This window comes from Rattus norvegicus, chromosome 8 (assembly GCF_021556685.1).
Source record: "Rattus norvegicus strain SHRSP/BbbUtx chromosome 8, alternate assembly SHRSP_T2T, whole genome shotgun sequence".
NCBI lineage: Eukaryota > Metazoa > Chordata > Mammalia > Rodentia > Muridae > Rattus > Rattus norvegicus.
Genome location: NC_141541.1, coordinates 113310838 through 113330459, shown reverse-complemented (window position 1 = coordinate 113330459; position 19622 = coordinate 113310838). Strand labels below are relative to the sequence as shown.

General features: G+C 43.8%; 1 protein-coding gene across 2 annotated transcripts in view; it reads right to left on the bottom strand.

Annotated features, from left to right (window-relative positions):
• Cpne4 (copine 4) overlaps positions 1-19622 on the bottom strand; it is a 454614-nt gene that overhangs the window by 93053 nt on the left and 341939 nt on the right.

The following is a 19622-nucleotide window of genomic DNA, read 5'->3' as shown; positions in this document are numbered from 1 at the left end:
GCACCTATGTACCATCTAGTGATCACTTGGCCTCCCAAGTGATTCTGGGCTGTCTACGGAAAGGCTCAGAAACACTTTAAATTCAGCAACTATGAACTGAAACTCACCTTTCCCACCCCAAACCTGTTCTTCCAGTGTCTCAAGTATGGTCCCTTCACCACACACCCGAATGAGCCAAGAATCAGAAACTCTAGAGTTTCTCCCTACATCCAACATGCCATTTGGGGTTGAGTTCTGATCAACTCCCATAGCCATGACCTTTATCTGGATCACCCACCTCAACTTTATCTTCCTCCAAGGTTGACCTAAGAGCTCAAACACTATTTCCTCACCTTTCCACACAGAACTGTTGCTTCTCATTACCTGGGATAAAAATCTAAAATTCTTAAGCTGAAACACGGGCTGTGTCTAACTTACTTTGTAATCTCCTAACTGTTTTTGGAGTCTCTGGCAACATATTAAGATAATATAACCTCAAGCCTATTCATTGCAAACCCTTAGGCCTTTGGGACACAGAATCCTGCACACTGTGTTCTCCCAGGAAACCTCTGAAGCTTCCTATGCAAAGACTCAGCACTCTGGCCAGCTACTTCGCAATTTACGTGACAGCAGAATTTGATAGCTCATTGGCTGCAAGAGTCTTAGAAGGCTTTCTGGACAATGTTGCTAGTCAGGGTGCTTGTTTTCCTCACTGATTTTCAGGGAAAGCTCCCAACACAAAAGCCAGGCATGGTGGAAACATGGCGGCATGTTGTCCTGGCTACTCAAGAGGCTGAAACAGGACTGAGTTTGAGCCCATCTCTGCAACTTAGTGGGACTCTACGAAAACTAAAAATGGTGTGAGCTCATCCACTGAGTGTATGCTTGGAGCCCTGGGTTCAATCCTCAGCTGTAACAGTAAATCCAAAGAGGGATTAAATTTTGCAGTCTGTTAACTTAAGCAGTGGACCTTCACCGTACAGGTTAGACTTACTCTGGTTACATCTAAGAATTTCTGACGTCTTGGCTCTTTGCCCAGAGAATTTTGTTAAACTGTTCTGTGGTGGGGGCCTGGAAATCAATGTTTTTCTTGAGCTCTCCAGGTGATTGTAATATGGATCCAAGGTAGATTTATGCTTCTCCTGCTACTGGATGCCCAAGAACATGGAGGATCTGGCATTTATACAGCTCTTGTCTCCCCATCCTAAAAGTAACTATAGCTTTTCTCACTTGATTTTCTTTTTCAAGATAAGGTCTTATGTAGACGAGAGTGGCCTTGAATCATCATCCTGACCCCAAATGTGAAGTGCTGGGATTACACAAGTGTGTGCCTGACACTCTTCATCATAATCCAAAATCTCCCAGGAGACTTTCCTACCTGGGCATCAGGGATCAGGCTCATCAGCACTAAAGTGACATTTTGATTGCCATGTTTTTGAGTTATATCTTTAGTTTGCAACTGGATCAAATTCAAGGTGGGGTGAGATGAATTTTCACTCTTAAAATCTCCCAAAGTGGAAGGGATCAGATATGCAATTTTAATTCCATTATCCCAGTCTAAACTGGGAGCCTCTGGCTTGTCTGGACGGGAGCCTCAACAACTGGGCAGAAGCTCACTGCACATCTTACTTTGCACAATGAGTAAGTAACTTATTAGAAGGAAATAACTTATAAGTAAGACGTTAGTAAATGTCCTAGCATGCACAGTGCAGTTGTCCAGACCAAAATATGGGTCACAGGGAAGCTGGGAGCCTCCAGTTGACAGAGAACTACAGAGCCTCCTCCTAGTATTCAAATGCTTGTGTCCATTCCTGCTGGTAGAAGGGCATTATGTGAGCAACTGGAATGAAGAAGGTGGGTAAATGCTAATTTTTGGGAAAAAAATTAATAGATGCAGATATAAAGAACTGGGAGACTTGAAGACAATGTAATATTATGGCCATGGCTCATTTCTTCTATAGTATTCATTCTCTAAACGTGAATGGCCAGCAGCATTGGCAGCACCTGGGAACCTATTAGCTATGTACATGCCCAGGCTCCAACCCCTGCTGCCTTGGAAAGTCAGGAATCTGTGTTCTAACAAGCTCTCCAGGTGATCCTGAGGCTGCTGGAAATTGGCAGCATTGTTTGGGATTCCGTGCTGACCTCATCCATCCGAAGATCCATTGTACTCTGGCATATCATGGGCCTTCAAGAGACGACATCATGATTGGAAGTAGCAGAGTTGAGAAAGTTGTAAGGGAGCCTATGAAGCGGGCCAGCCGGTCTGCAGGGGAGATGAGCTGGACAGAATGCCTCCTGACAAGTCCATTTAGCGATTTTATTCTTTCATGGGATGCCTGCCATAATGTGTTTTAAATGTCAGTGCAATCAGGCATGCTGGGTAGTGAACAATAGTGATGCTGGGTACTGGCTTAATTGCTATGGGAGCAAGCAGGGAGGGGTGAGAGAGGAGTGGGTTGTAGAAAAGCTTTGAGGACCAAGACTCTCGAGGACGGCTTTTCCTTTTCTCACTCCCTTCAAGACTTTTAATTGAATCTTGTTTGTCTCACCCACCCCACCCCCTCTCCCTTCTGATTTATTCCACTGAAAAGCTCATGGCTTAAGGGTAAGCCAGGATTTATCATTCTTAGTCCCAGACTTGGTTCATGCCATTTCAGAAACTGTTCAAAGGAAGCCAAACACTAACCCATGAAATATGGCATCAAAACGAAAGGGACCTGACATTTGGAAAATCCACAAAGCAGCCTTCATCTTCCCTGCTTTTCTGAGAAGAATTCAGTCTCCATATGCTCCTAAAGCTGAGCTCAGAGAGCCATGTCTGACCAAGACACCTTTCCTCCTTGTGGGACTATCCCTGTAACCCCTCAGTTCTGAAGGTAGATCCCTTTGCTTCCCTCCCCAACAAGACCCCCTTCTTCCCTGTAACTGGAGCTGGTAGAGGGGAATATCTGGTAGGGAAGAAATTTCTTGGGAAGAATGTGGTAATAAAATATTTCAGTGGGGTATATCCCCCAAGACACAATAAGAAATAAAAAATGTTTCCATGTTGAATTTAGACTTGCTATAGGTGACAGTGACAAGTGTCTTTGGTCCAAAGTAATGAGATGGGCATACACACACACACACACAGACACACACACACACACACACACACACACGAGTATGGGGTATGGGTTCCCCTCCCCAGGAGATTTTAACAGGTCAGTTTAAATAGTAAAACCTAACCACAGGCTTTGACATCCACCCATCCACCTGCACATTCATCCATTAAGCAGATACTTATAAAGATTATATTTTAAAAAGGCCAAGCACTTCTTAGGTGAATGAAGCCAGTTTCTTTCCTTGGACCTTGCCACTTGTATTTCAGTAGAGGAGACAAACCATGAACACCCACATAAGTAAGCAAGAAGATAGCAGATGATGGCACCTGCTTTGAGGGAGATGAATAGGTTGATGAGATGGGAGCGAGCGCAATATGAATGACAAGTGTGATTGCGTCTGAGAAGCTGAATCCTGAACTGACACAGGGAGGTTAAGAAATTGCCAGTCATGCAGACACACGGACAAAATGTTTGAAGAACAGATAAGTATGTCAGGTTTATATCTGGCTTTAGACATGTGGACTTGGGGTTACTTGAATATGTTAAGAATAGTAATCACTGGTTGGTGGTCCAGTGTCTGAGAGCTCCCAGGGGTCCAGGTTAATTGAGATGCTGGTCCTCCTACAGGGTTGGCCTCCTCCTCAGCTTCCTCCAGCTTTTCCCTAGTTCTGTTCATTGATTGGGTGTAAACATCTGCCTCTGACTCTTTCAGCTGCCTGTTGGGTATTTCAAAGGGCAGGCTTGTTAGGTCCCTTTTTCTGACTCCATAGAGGCCTTGGGGCCTCCCGTTGAGCTGGATCCCACTTTGGGCCTGTCACTGGACCTCCTTTTCCTCAGACTCTTCTCCATTTTTTGACCCCGAAGTTCTTTCAGATAGGAACAATGAGGTGTCTGAGTTTAAATTGTGGGATGGCAACCCTATCTCTTAATTGATGCCCTGTTTTTCTGCCAGAGGTGGGCTCTACAAGTTCCCTTTCTTCTAAGTCCTGAGAGTTTCTTACATCCGAGGTCTCTGGTACCTTCTAGGGGGGTCCCCTCACCTCCTACCTCCAGAGGTTGCCTGTTTCCTTTTTCTCTGCTGACCCTCAGGGCTTCAGTCCTTTCCCCAGCTGATATGAGACCCAGAACACATGTACAGCAGAGGATGCTGGGTCTGGGTTCAGAGAAGAATGCACCTAACCCTCAAGAGACTGGAGGCCCCAGGGAGTGAAGAGGTCTAATGGGATGGGGGGGGGTCAGGAGGTGGGAACATCCTCGTGGAGAGGTGGGGGGGAAGGAGGTATAGGATGGAGAACAGTCAGAGGGTGAACCAGGAGGGGGGCAAAATCTGGAGTGTAAAAAAATTAAATACATCTTAAAAAGAATATTAATCACAGTATAGACTTAAGGACATGGGTGTGGCTACATAACTTTTCAATACCATAAGGAAGCTTTGTTTAAGAGGCCCTCCCAAGGGTAATTTATTTCCCTACAAGAACATGTCACAGCCTGATTTCAAAATTTACTACTTATTAATTAAGGACCCAGACTCGATAAATATACACGTTGATCTATACGCAGGTGTGTACGTATGCACATGTATATACGATGTAATTCCTTAGGTCCAATAACAAAGATAAGCCTAACATTTATAGTTGATTGCCCTGAAGGACGTTAATCCACTTATTTCTATGTAGAGATCATAGTTCTTCATTGGTGATATGGAAGTACAAAGAAATATTGGTGGCACAAAGATTTTAGCAGGATGGGGTGGGAGCACACAGGGTACAGTGGGAGCACAGGGGAGACAAGGGGGCAGGGAGTGAGGGTTAGCCAAGAGAAGGATATATGAAAAACCATACAGAATCATGCTACTTTGTAAGCCAATTAAAACACAAGTTTTAAAAAGGGAGTTAGAAGCTAGTTCCCTGCATGATTAAATAACATTACTCCTAGGAGCCACAGAATATTATGAGACAGCATCTGGTCAGGGAGACCCAAGAGAACCTCCAAACCTGCCATTCCACTTGGTTGCTTACCAAGACTAACTGATAAGGCTCTATCACCAAAGACACCACATACTCTGGTTGCGAAATACAGAGAAGTTAAGCTGTAACTGACACAGAAGTTTCCTCCTGCTGGCTGGCTTTCAAAGTGTCTGAAGACACTATGTCTGCTGGTAGGGAAGAAACAGAATCAGTGATCTTATCCAGCCATGATCCTCATGAACCACAATGCAAGCCACACAAGATGTGTAACAGGCATAGTAGGTTTGGTGATAACCAATCACTCCTACACTGGATTTTAGGCTCATTCCATAAGGGGGGATTCACGGTTGCTACTATATCCCCAGTTAAAAACCCACTGCCGAGGAGGTTTTGGTCTGGGGTTGGGAAGTGTGTAGGCTTACTCTTGGTATTTAGCTCAATTAGCATGGCCCCAAACTCCCTTTAAATATCCATGGTTATACTCCTAGATAAATGCTACTCCTAGTCCTACTGGGAGACGCTCTTTGCTGTGAGTGGAGGTGAATGCAGAGACTAGTGGCTGCTTTAGGTGCTAAGAATAACTGACAGCAAAGCAGGAGTTATGAGTTCTAAACAGAACATTTATACCACCACCATTAAGACTCAGAGAGCAGCACAGAGGAGAGAACAAATATCATCCTGAGTGAGGTAACCCAATCACAGAAAAACACACATGGTATGCACTCATTGATAAGTGGCTATTAGCTCAAATGCTTTGAATTACCCTAGATGCCTAGAACAAATGAAATTCAAGACAGATGATCAAAATGTGAATGCTTCACTCCTTCTTTAAAAGGGGGAACAAGAATACCCTTGGCGGAGAATAGAGAGGCAAAGATTAAAACAGACACAGAAGGAACACCCATTCAGAGCCTGCCCCACATGTGGCCCATACATATACAGCCATCCAATTAGACAAGACGGATGAAGCAAAGAAGTGCAGGCCGACAGGAGCCGGATGTAGATCTCTCCTGAGAGACACAGCAAGAATACAGCAAATACAGAGGCAAATGCCAGCAGCAAACCACTGAACTGAGAATAGGACCCCCGTTGAAGGAATCAGAGAAAGAACTGGAAGAGCTTGAAGGGGCTCGAGACCCCATATGAACAACAATGCCAACCAACCAGAGCTTCCAGGGACTAAGCCACTACCTAAAGACTATACGTGGACTGACCCTGGACTCTGACCTCATAGGTAGCAATGAATATCCTAGTAAGAGCACCAGTGGAAGGAGAAGCCCTGGGTCCTGCTAAGACTGAACCCCCAGTGAACGTAATTGTTGGGGGGAGGGCGGCAATGGGGGGAGGATGGGGAGGGGAACGCCCATAAAGAAGGGGGGGAGGAGGAGGGGGAGGGGGATGTTTGCCCGGAAACCGGGAAAGGGAATAACACTCGAAATGTATATAAGAAATACTCAAGTTAATAAAAAAAAAAAGACTGAACCCCCAGTGAACTAGATTGTTGGGGGGAGGGCGGCAATGGGGGGAGGGTGAGGAGGGGAACACCCATAAAGAAGGGGAGGGGGAGGGATTAGGGGGATGTTTGCCCGGAAACCGGGAAAGGGAATAACATTCGAAACGTAAATAAGAAATACTCAAGTTAAAAAAAAAAAAAAAGAATGTAAGACACAGAGGACAGGGAGGTAGCCTGGAAAAGGCTGCCACCGGGGCATGACACAGCCATTGCAAAGATGCTCTCCTGGCATCTAGAGTTGCCTGCACTGGACCTGCACATGACTGGGCTTGACAACAGTCAACTGGGGACTGTGGAGGACAAACTACTGGCTATTGGTGGCTAGGGGCAGGGATGTATGCACCAGGGAGCCCAGGAGGCCCCAGTGGGCAATTCTCAACCTATCATCACACAAATGGTCCTGACTAAAATCAATAGGTCAAAAGACAAGACTGTGGGAAAGGAACTTGTAGGGAGGAGGGAGGATGGCAGAGGGGGAGAGAGATGAGTGGGTGGGAGGTGAGGGTAGTAAGGATGCATATATGGAATTGTCAAAAGACATTTACAAAGAGACAGGATTAAAGACAAAAGGAAATCTTAGTTCTAGCCATGCTTAGAGGGAAAGGCATGTAAACTGAATCCCCCAAAATGCTCAGTTTTATCATCTCCTTGATTTTTCTCTGTAATTAATGAGTTGGATACAACACGGTAAACATATTCATTTTCAAGTCCGGTGAGAATATTGCTTTCTTACTTTCTCAGCATTATATTCTGAGAAGTGTCATCCATAGTCTAAATCAGAGGTCGGAAAAGTTGCCTCAAAAGACTTCAGTGTTTATTTCTTCACAGTGGGGAAGGTTTTGAATCTGACCTTGTTGAGAGGAAGGCTTCAGAGATGGCGTTGACTCCCTGAGAGGCCTTTGCTTCTGAGTCAGGTGTGCGGGGCAGGCATGCAACTGCTCTCCTACAGCATCAGCACTAAATAGGGATGTGGTTTATTGAGGAGGAGGGGAACCCCAATCTAAGGTTATGCTGGGCATTTCTCTCCGGAAAGAACCTTCAACAGAATCATAAAGTAAGACACTAGCAGAGTTCTCCGAGGAAGAACACCAGTTTTTATAAAGAGAGCCCTTGAGGCCGGCTTAATTGTGCTCAAGTTACTAATGTTCTGGTATAAGGGAAGGCCCATCTCTATATGGAATGTGAGGAATATAGTTTTTGTCTAATCAATTTATTAATATTTTATGTTTCTTATAAATTAAAATTTGGGCCTCTGGACTTAAATATTCACCTATTGTGTGAGTCAATTCTACCAGATCCTGTTAAGCATTTGGACAAAGTCAGATTCCTTTCATTAAAGAAGCTAGAGTCTAGATGAGGTTCTCCCTGGGAATCCCAGGCCCGAGAAGCCTCTGCAGATGGCAGGAGGAGGCATCGCTCCTCTCTTCCTCATTTGTCTCCAGCTGCATGAGGTGTGGCTGGTCACTTTACTGTTTCTTTATTGGGACAGGCAGAAAGCATTTATTGTTTCTTTCTAGAGTTTGAGATCACAAAAGACAGTAATCCCATGTTCTCAGAGAGGAAATAATTTTGTAAGAGGTCAGTGAGAACTTTCCTGCTTTCTTCCTTAACACTAAGAAATCTGTTTCATGTTCACATACATGACATAGCCTTGACCTTCCTCAGCCCTGCTTTGAAAACCAAGGATACTGCAGGCGTGTGAGATCTCAGGAATACTGTACCTATGGGAAGAGTTATTTCTATTATCTCCCCCAGCTCCCGAGGAGGCCTCTGGGATTGCTCTGTTAAGCATCTGAATGAGGATCACTTCCCCCCAGTCTCAAGGACTCTCTTCAATAAGAGCTGATGTTATTCCTCAGAGACAACTCTCCTCGTGTTTTGTTTGCAGATTCTATGGAAAATATTTTCTGGAGAAAGACTCACAGAATAGCCATAAACTGTGTTTCCACCAAAAGCACATTGTGAGTTAATGCCTAAGTTTGAGAGTGGAGCTGCATGCCTGCCTACAGACCTGACTCAGACAAATGCCTCTTAGGAACTCCATCTTGACCTTCCTATCGCCAAGGTCAGGTTAAAACATTTCCAACTGTGCAGTAATAAACATTGAAATCTCTGGAGGCAATGTTTTAAGTTTCAGTGTTAACAAAATAGTACAATAAATGATGACATGAAAGCCTTAGATTAGTATGCAATCAAACCAACTAACAATAAACTCAGGAGTGAGCAACTAATGTGGCCAGGACACAGCATCAGTCACACACATTACCAATTACCCTACCACAACCAGAATTGTCCTACAACAAATAAAATCATCCTATGACGAACGCATTCCCGAATTCCTACTCTCTTCCTTTCTCTGTTAGCTACTTTTCTCATCACTATGAGAAAACATCGGACAGAAACAGCTTGAGACAGGGGAGGCTTGCCTTGGCTCCTGGTATCACAGTGCAGAGGGTACTGTAGAGTTAGTTAGTGATGTGTGAGTGCATGGGAGAAACTCCTCACCCGGTGACTGGGAAACCTGATGGAACCAGAGGTGGGTATAACCTTCAAATGCCTCCCCCCAGTGATCTGCTTCCATCAGTTAAGCCCCAACGCCACACCTAAAGACCTCGGAGTCTTTAAACTAGCACTACAAGTGGGGAACTGAACTTCCTGCACATGAGTCTGTAGAGGGATTTTCAGATTCCAATCACAACAGTGTTTCTTATCATCATTCAGCTTCCCACCATCCCTCTGATCTCATCCCGAAACTGGCCACTTACCACTTTTCAGCATAGAATTGGCTGTAAATGGGTTCAATATGAGGAAACAGAGCAATGGATGTATGCAATGAATACCATGAGAGTCATGGTATTCAGAAGGACAAATGGACTACCACCCATCTACTTTCATCTGGAGACCTCACCAGAGATGTGACTAGTGCCCGCTCTGGGCTCTTAGTTCACAACTGAAGTGATTTTCCTTCAAAAACACTGAACTAGTCAAGTCCTGACAGATTATTCTTGACAGACAGTTAACGACATGCCATGGCCATGGGCAATTTTGCCAATAAAATAGTTTTATTTTGATGTCATCACCTTAGAATTGAAGCAGTACCCCTTGTAGTACTTAATCCAACAGGGCTCCTATTAGCTTCAGGGTCATCACACAGAGACAGGGGTGGGCTGGGGTTTCTACTCGTAGGATGTTTGAAAGGATGGTGTGTGGAGAAAAGAAGAGTGGGGAATTGGTGTCGCCTCCACTGTATTCTTCATTCAGAATGGTTGGGCAAAGAAGGAACTCCTCCTCTTCCCACAAGGATTTAAGGAACAGAAGAACTCCAGTGTCAGAAGGAATCCCTGGGGAAGCTGCCCCACCCTCCTGCTAGGTGGCTGACAGAGAAAAAATAGATAAACTATAGGAAATGAAGGTGAGAGCCGAAGACTCCATAGAACACTGATGCCAGATAGATGTTTCAAGTTCACTCATGTTAACTGGAGGGAGATTGCTTATTTATTGTGGTAAAAGATTTATCATACTGCATTTACCATCAAATTGTTTTGAAGTGCATAGCTCTGTAGCATTAGGTATGATCACAGTGTGGTATAACCATTCTCATTTCTCACCATGAGAAATGGTCTGTCTTCCTCACTAAAACTCCGTGCCCATTAAATACAAACTCCAAGGTTTAAGCGTTATGTAAAGCCAACTTGCTAGATTCCTGGACAATAGTCTCAGTCTCTCTCTCTCTCTCTCTCTCTCTCTCTCTCTCTCTCTCTCTCTCTCTCTCTCTCTTTCTCTCTCTCTCTCTCTCTCTCTCTCTCTCTCTCTCTCTCTCTCTCTCTCTCTTTCCTCTCTGTTGAAAACATCACCTTGATATTGAAGCAAGCAGCACCTACTGCTGACCCCATTTGCGGGAGTCATCCTCCTCCTCCCCCTTTTGGAGTTACTAAATACAACATGCAGAGGAAGACTCTCGTTAGCAGCAGGGGCCTGGGCCATGAAGAAGGGCAATTTTCTACTCTGTAGATGGAAGGATGATGTTTGGGGAAAGAGGAATGGGTTAGTAACATGGGACAAGCAAACTAGAAAGGTGCTTAAAGAGAAGGAATGGCTGGGAGATAATTGGTCCGGACACGTGTGTATATAGTCACTGTTCCTCTGAACACGCAGACTTAGGTAAAGTAATCTTCTCCCAGTTAACATGAGTGAACTTGAAACATCTGCCCGACTTCAGTGTTCTATGGAGTCTTCGGGTCCTACCTACACTCCCTACAGCTTACCTATCTGTCCCTTTGGGACGTTTTATTGTTCAATGCTGGTGTGGATTCTAGTTCAAAAGTCAACTCGATTTGATTTTGTTCATGCAACTGAAAAAGTTTGTGGATCTAGGTGTTAAAATATTATTTTTTTCTTCTGAGCCCCAGACTTCTCATCTGCAAAAATGAGCAATAAAAGCATTCCTTCATATGAAAGTTAGGGGATTACAGTTAGGTGATTGGATGAATCTCAGAAGAGACTTTGAACTTTTAACATTGTTGAGACTGTTACAGACTATGGGACTTTGTAAGTTGGACTAAATGTATTTTGTATTAGGCTATGGCTAGGTATGGCTGTCCCCCGTATAGACTCATGAGTTTGAACGAGCCTATGGGGACCAGATAGTGGAAGGCAGTAGTTTGGATATGCTTGGCCCAGGGAGTGAGTGGCACTATTAAGAGGTATTGCCTTGTTGGAGTAGGTGTGACTTTGTTGGAAGAATTGTGTCACTGAGGGAGTGGGACTCTCCTCCTGGCTGTCTGGAAGCCAGTCTTCTCCTGGTTCCCTTTGGAATAAGATGTAGATTTCTCAGCCCCATGTCCAGCATCATGTCTGCCTGGATACTGCTATGCTTCCCACCTTGATGTCAATGGACTGAGCCTCTGAAACTGTAAGCCAGCCCCAATGAAATGTCCTTTATAAGAGTTGCCTTGGTCATGGTGTCTCTTCACAGCAATGAAACTCTAAGAGAAAAGTCAAACAGCCAGTTACTAAAAAATCTCTTTCCTTTTCTTTATAGGCATCTAGCTAGACTATGTTACTTAGTTTGCTTCAAGGCTCAGTGTTATTGGACTGTCACTGAGTTCTAGCAATTGGTTTCAGCTAAAATTTGAGACCCAAAGTTTCCTTTTTCCATTTCCTGGATGTAATGAGAGTAGGGTGTGGGCGAACCAGAGGTACAAGAAACCTGAGCACCGCCCCCAACAGTTCTCCCCAGGGTCTGATTATGTAGTCTTGGTTAGTCTAGAGCTAGCCTCAAACTACAGTGGCCTCAAACTCAGAGATCCACCTGCTTCTGCCTCCCCAGTCATAGGATTAAAGGTATGTGCCACCACCCTCCAGAAGAAGCCTGGGCTCTTGAATCATGAAGAAGCACACATTGATTTGAATGTTTTATCTGTGCTTGTTTTATAAGCAAGACATAAACTTGATACATGGAGGTTCTTTATTACTATGTGTTTGCCTTTTAAATTTTCTTTTGTATGTGTGTATGTGTATATGTATATATATATATATGTGTGTATGTGTGCATGTGTGCCTGTGTGCATATGTGAGTGAGTGTGTGTGTGTGTGTGTGTGTGTGTGTGTGTGTGTGTGTGTGTGTGTTGGCAGAAGATGCTAGAGTCTTCTTGAATTGCTCTCTCCCTTATGTTTTGAGACAAGGTCTCTCTCTGAGCCTGGAGCTCACTACTGCTTCACTTGGACTAACTGGCCAATGGGCTGAGGGACCCTCTTCTCCCCTGCATCATCCTCCAGTGTAGGTTATAGATGTATACAGTTGTGCCTGACCTTTACATGGGTACCAAGGACCTCAATTCAGGCCCTCATGTCTATACAGCAAGAACTTTCCCCACCGAACCATCTCTCTAGACCCTGCTGGATTGTCTAAGCTAAGGTAATTAGTTCAGAGAGAAAACTTAAGCCAAGGGCTTACCTAGCTAGCACAGTTCTTGGAGCCTGGCAATCACTCAGTAAATATTATCTGTTTTTAGCTGAGACAAAGAGGCATGAAAGGCTCAGATTTAAGTTAAGATTTTGCTTATTTAAGCTGTGAGCCTTAAATTATTTTCTACAAAGCAAAATCTCTAATGCTCATTTGTGAAGTAGGACGATATTAATGAAAAGGAAGAAATAGTAAAATGAGGAGGCCATGTCCCCATTGTCAGTTCATAAGCCTGCCTGACTCCTGCATTATTTAACACCACTTTCCACTCTATGGTATCGATTACAGATCTCAGGTAGAATCACGGATCGGGGTACCATTTACTCAAGTGGAGTTAAGAATTCCAGAGCCAGAGACAATCGAATCAAGAGAGACTTGGATGAGTCTTCAAGCCTCCTGTAAACTTCTGAACATTTAGGCAGAGTGAATGATTGACAGGCACAAGACTGACAGCCCTGAGCCCAGAATGCGATGGGGAAAGCACTTGAATTTGAACGGATTCAAGAAAATATATTAAGACTATAGACATCCAAGTCCCTCACCCTTCACAGTTACACGGCAATAGAAAGAGAAATAAAGTTGCTTTAAATTGTCCGATAATGCCAGGCTTTTAATTACAATTGCCAATAGTCCTGAGCACAGCAATGGTCTCTTCCATTCAAGTTGTCTGTGGTCTACACTCACCAAAAACCCAGATTGAGCCCTGTACTATCGACGTGGAGTTTTATGGAACTGAAAGGGAGGTTATTGTTAAGGACTAAGATTTTGGGGGATTTAAACTGAGATGCATGCACTATTATCCTTCCCAGGCAATAAAATACAGGTTTATTAGAGAAAATCAGCAATAAGGAATGCAAGTATATTCAAAAGATGGAAATGGGTAAAAGGCAATGGGTATACAGGGGTCCAGAAGTTAAGAGCCATGTAGGACTGGGGATAAAAAGCAAAGGTTCAAGGCAAACTAAAAATACACTGGAGGGCAATTTCAACTCAATTCACTGTGGAGTTGGGTATCAGCTTAGAGAATCCAAAGAAAAACAGTGAAACGCAGGGAGAAAATACAATTTCAACTCAAGACAGCCTGACCACACTTAGAAGGGGAAAACACAGATATTTGGATTAGTGAAAGAGCAAATGCAAATGATTTCATAGACTGGCAAGAACACACACACGGACACTCACACTCAGCTTTGTGTTAAGATGGTGGAAAAATAGTGAACTGTTGAAGGGCGGGACCAGCAGCAAGTTGGCAGGAAGGAGGAGGAGGTGTTTTTTAGTGCATGCTTACCAAATGGTTGTGCCCAGTACTATTTATGAGTTATTAAAGACTCCAGACTCCCTGAGCTGGGATTTTGACTTAACAGAGCACTTTAGGGATTGTTCAGAAGTCCCAACTTTGGGAGAGTCAGATAGCAACTTGTGACTATGGCTGTTTTATTAAGTCAATCAGCATGGCAGCCAAAAAGGAAACGGTGACAGACGAAAAGAACAGGTGTGGGCAACAGTATTGTTCGATGGGTCACTTTTGATGGGTATCTGGGCTTTCTTTCTCACTTGCATGCATCTGACTTCTAATTTAGCTTTAGGAGGATACCTCTCCTTGCTGTCTGTTACCTCTGATTACCTGGCCATGTTTTCTCTGTGCCCACCTTCGAATGACCTCAGTTAACAGCCTGGGCCTCTTGCCTGCCTAAGGCATGGGGCCTTGGGTCACAGAAACCACAGCTCCTTATCTCTGTCACTCTCATAAAAGTTAGCTTTCATCAACACTTGAAGGATGTCACATGTACTTTATAGAGGAGAGTCTCCAAGTCACCTGAGTGACTAAGATATTGGGAAAGCAGATAGAGTCTGCCCCTTTAGTGTTGGTGATTCAAAGTTCTCAGTGTGAGCATGTGGTCACATGTTTGTGAAAATTGCTTTGGTGTGGCATCTCCTGTCAGTATCAAGTACACTGTTGTGTCAATAAACGCTTGGCACAACCCTCTACTTCTCTAAGAGCACCACCCCACCCCCCACCACAAATCTGGAAGACTCTATTGTGAGAACCACACTGTCTCTAAAATTTATGACTTGTTTGGTAGCAGTGTTTTGGCCAAATCAAAGGAATTGACGAATAGCACATTTCATAGAATTGTTTTGTGGGGAGTATTTTCCCTTAAGGGAGCATGAGGCAATTCAGGGTTTCAGACCTCATAAAATATCTTCCACATTGACAGTTTTCTTGTTAAATGTTACAATGACGGAAATGAAGCATTTTGTTCAAGAGTCAAAAAATGCTCGTTATGGTGATTTATTTTCTAATAAATCAAATATAGGAAGAAGGAGGTCAAGAGGTATTCAACAATTGACATCCACATCGAGATATGTATTAAGGAGAAGGAAATTATAGAACTTTTAAATTCATGATTTCAAAGCTTTGGTCTAGGAAGCAAGAACACTATCAAGTACCCATGTATGAAGTTTGTGCTAGAAGAACTCAAGGACCAATTTAAAGGAATGTTCATTGCTCAAAGACAGAATGATGCAGTATGTAAAAGGACTAGTAATAGCGGAAATAGACTGAAACATTCACATAGAATTGAATTCCATGAATTCTTAACAATACCAGGGACATTCTTGCCAGAAATCAGAACTTGGCCCCAATGACCCATTTATAGGAAACAGAGAATGTGGAAAATATTTCAGGACAAACCAACCTGGTTTGTTTTCCTTCAAGGAAACTTCACTGAAAACAAAACTAAAAGTACAAAGAGGGAACAACAACTAATGCATTAAAAGAGTCTCATTTGCACCCAGGCCTTGTTTAAAACATAATATAGAACTGGAAAAGCGGGGACCTATGAGATGTCTCAGTGGGCTTGCTGCATGAACATGAGTTCAAATCCCTAGCCCTCCTGTAAAAAGCTGTGTGGCCTCAAGTGCTGTCCCTGCAACCCCAGCACTGTGTATGGGTGGGTGAGGTAGAGAAAGAACAGGTGGGACTTGCTGACTATCAGCCTAGCTCCAGATTTTGTGAGAGATTTTTGTCTCAAGGGACCAAGGTACAAAATAGAGCAGGATACCCCACATCCACATCAGTATTCATTTGGGTGTGTGCACTGACACATATGAGCACATACAACACACATGCACACATATAGAACAGAAAATCCAACTGTTTCATAAGTTAGTGAATCACTGTCAGAGAGGCAGATGTGCACAGGTGGTGAGGTATCTCACGGCATTAAATGCTTCCAGGTAACGTTCTTGGGCATGAGAGTTTTCAGGTTGTGGTTACTGGAAGACCCTTCATCCTTTGGTGATGCATCCTGGAGTATTTTCACATCAGGAAATGTGGTGGCTAAGCACAACACCGTGGCATAATGTTACTTGACTTCAGGCTTTTTTTTTCCTTTATGACTTTCTGTAGTAGCTTTCCACGGGCCTTTAAAACATCATCATTTTATGATGTAGTAAAAAAAAGATATAAATATTTTATCCAATTTGAAAATCCATTCTTTCCCCCCTGGTAATTTAAAAATAAATCAGAGACATTTTGGGGGAGAGGTGTCCGACCCTGGTCGAGATTCATTTCAAGATGGCCCAGAGGCATGGGTAGGACAGGAAGCTTCACGGCATGATGACAGGAAGCTGGCCATGATTAATGATTTCTGAAGGTGTGTGATGATATGGGGCACAGGGTAGGAGAAGGTCACAGCACTTTCCAAACTGCCTATGTATTTAAATAAGTAATTTCAGATTAAATAAATAAATAAATTTGAAAATGTCACTTTGTCACTATTTTGACTTTTATCCTGGAGAGGAGTGACAAACAGACCAAAACATAAACAAACAAATGGCGAAGCTACTAGCGACTTAAAGTTGATAAAGTTGATGTCCTCGTGGATGTCGCATAACTAAGAGAAAGACATTTAAACAATGTATTGGGTCAAAAGCCTTAATTATTAAGTTAGGGTTTAAAATCTAACCTGATGGATGGTTTAGGTCATTCAACCTTTCATTTTTGTTGGTTGGGAAAATGGCACCCATATGGTCAGAGTTCCCGTCTGGCACTGTGGTATTCAGAGACGGCCATACTGGGATTTCACGGCTGCTCTTGAAGCACAAGAACCAATACATACAAATAAAAAGCCGCTCAAAAACCCAACCTACCTCTCAGAAGAGCTGACTTTACAGTGAGCAGCTGAGTGCTACCGTAGGGCCAGGATGTTAGTGGGTGGTGGGGAAGCCTCCTCACAATGAGATTCAGGCAGATCCTGCCAACCTCCCTATACCTTCCTTTGCACAGGTTAAGGCCAGAAGCATTTACGTAGGAACTCCAGGCAGGGTGTGGCTATGCTAGTTGTCTGGATATATTGGGAGCAGATGGTTACTGTGTGTAGAAGCAGCATCAGCTGGGAAGACAGAGACTTGTGCAGGAAGCTTGTGGACTGGTGAGACGGCATATTCTGCAAAGTGCTTTGAGAATTTGGGTTTGATCCCCAGGGCCTATGGTAAGTAAACCAGCCAGAGTGCGGTAGTGCCAAGATAAACAGATTTCTAGGACTCAGTGGCAAGCCAGCCTAGCCTACTTAGTGAGTTCCTGGCCAGTGAGAGACCCTGTTTTGTTTTGTTTTGTGTTTTTTTTTTTGAAGGTGGACATCACCTGATGAACAATAGAGAGCTTTTCCTTCACATGTATGCACACACATGTGTAAGAATACACATATGCACAGACACAGACACATGTACCCACACTCACTGGTCACTTCAAGGGTTAAGGAAGTATTGGTAAATGAGGCTAGAAAGCATCCTGTAGATGTCAGAGCCACCAGGAAGGCGTTTTCTGAAAGTAGGAGGTTAAAGGGACTTGGAAGTAAGCAGTACACTCAAGGGATTGTGGAAGAATGAGGACAACCTCCAAAGCAGAGAGCTGGCTGCTGTTTCTCCTGTATGTGCAGGGCAGACAGCTTGGGTCTGAGCACTGGGCAGAGAGAGGGTGGCAGAGAGGAGGGAGGAAAGGCAGTGCGGAAACTAGTGAGAGCTGCCAATGCTTAGTCTCAAAAAGTGTGGTCGCCGGAACAGGAGCAGGAACTCCATTGGGGAACGTGATAGAAATGCAGATTCTTATGCCCATTCTAAACCCCTTGAATCAGAAACTGGGGTTGCAGGAGAAGCTCAGCCATTGCTATTTTGACAAGACACTGTGGCTATGTCAGGAGTTTGAGAACATCGGATTGTACCAGCAAGTCTTAATTAAAAGTGATTTTACCCTCTAGGGGTCATTTTCAATGTCTAAATATATTTTGATTTATCAAATTGATGAGAGAGGAAGGGAGGGAGTGAATGAGGGGAAAAAGAGAGAGGGAAGAAGAAGGAGGAGGAGGAAGAAGAAGAAGAAAAAGAAGAAGAAGAAAGAGAGAGGGGGGGGAGGGAGAGAGAGAGAGAGACGAGGAGAGGGAGAGGGAGAGGGAGTGAGGGGGAGAGGGAGAGGGAGAGAGGACAACTACTCTATAATACACGGGACAGTCCAGTCCCCAGAGACAGTACCAGAAGGTCAGCTGTGAAGATGCTGAGAAGCTGGTCCTCCCCTCCATGTTTAGCCTTGCTTCTTTTCTTCTTTCTTCTATCATTCCTTATTTCTGCCTCTTTCTATTTTCCATTTGAATATCTATATCTTATGATGCTATCATCTCTTACAAGTTCTTATTCCTACAGAGACCAGAGAGTTCTCAAAAACCCACAGAGGGTTCCTTATTTACATTTTTATTCATTCGTCCCTACTAAGTCTTCTTTTTGCCCATTCAATAACTCCCGATGACAAAATGCCAAAGGAGGTGATATTTTATTCATGGCCCAAGGAAAAGAGTTATTTTTTTTTTGGAATGGGTGAATGCTGCTCAAAGCAGAATTGGTAATTGCCATCCATACCAGAAGCTGTTGCTCTCAGGCATCTTGAAATCCAGTCAGAAATGCCACCTTTTCCCGCTTTAGCATGAATGAGAGTTCCCAGAGGTTTTCCTGAAATAACTTTGTTTTTCATAAGAGATAGAAATAGAAATTGGACTTGGTCATTATCACCATGAAAGCCAGAGAGTTAGTTCACTGACAGTTCAACCACAGTGTTCACACAGTGGATTTAAGCCAGGATACACCGCATTAATGACACTAGGACTAACCAAACAGATGAGATGCCATCCTGAATGATAGCATTGAAACTAAAAGTATTTTATCACCCAGAACAAAGTCTACAGGGTGAAGCAGGTAGGAGATACCATCACATAGACAAAGAGCAGTAGTGCCTGTGGTGGCTAGTGGCATGTGTCAACTGGCCAAACCCGAGAATCACCCGGGAGTTGATCTCTGAGGTGTTGATCTCTGAGGTGTTGATCTCTGAGGTGTTGATCTCTGAGGTGTTGATCTCTGAGGTGTTGATCTCTGAGGTGTTCCCTTGGAGGATTACCTTGATCATGGTAACTGATGTGGGAAGACTCACGTTATGGGTGAATGAACCTGAGCTGTGTAAGAATGAAAGGAATGAGCTGAGCGTAGCATGCACAGGTCTTTCCTCTCTTCTGACCATAGATGCAATGTGACCAGATGCTTCAGGTGCCTGATGCCTTAACTTCTACACCAAGACACACTGCAGCCTGGAATGTGAGCCAAAAGAAACACTTTCTCCCTTACGCTGCTTTTGTTAAAGTATTTTTTATCACAGCAACAGAAAAGTCACTAAGAGAATGCCCGTCACCCAGTTTTCTGAGGATGGGTCCCCTGAAAGGCCGACATGAATGTTTGTTCAGCGTGGTAAGTGGACCATTCCTTTATCGTCATGTGGAAGAAGACGCTCTTGCCCTTCAGAATCTGACCAGCTTCCCTCCTATGCCCTCAGGCTCAATTCACCTTCTGCCGTCTATCTTCCTTCCTGTTTGCTCACAATACAGGACCCTGGGGAAGCTGATGGGTCCCTGAATCTGCTTGATAGTCATGCTAATCAACTGGACTTTGGGCTTATGGGTAGATTGTGTGCAATGAGTTAGCCATCCTGAATAGATAGAGATTCTCTGGTATTAGCAATGAGACTTCTCAAGATTCTAAGATCAAGGGCAGAC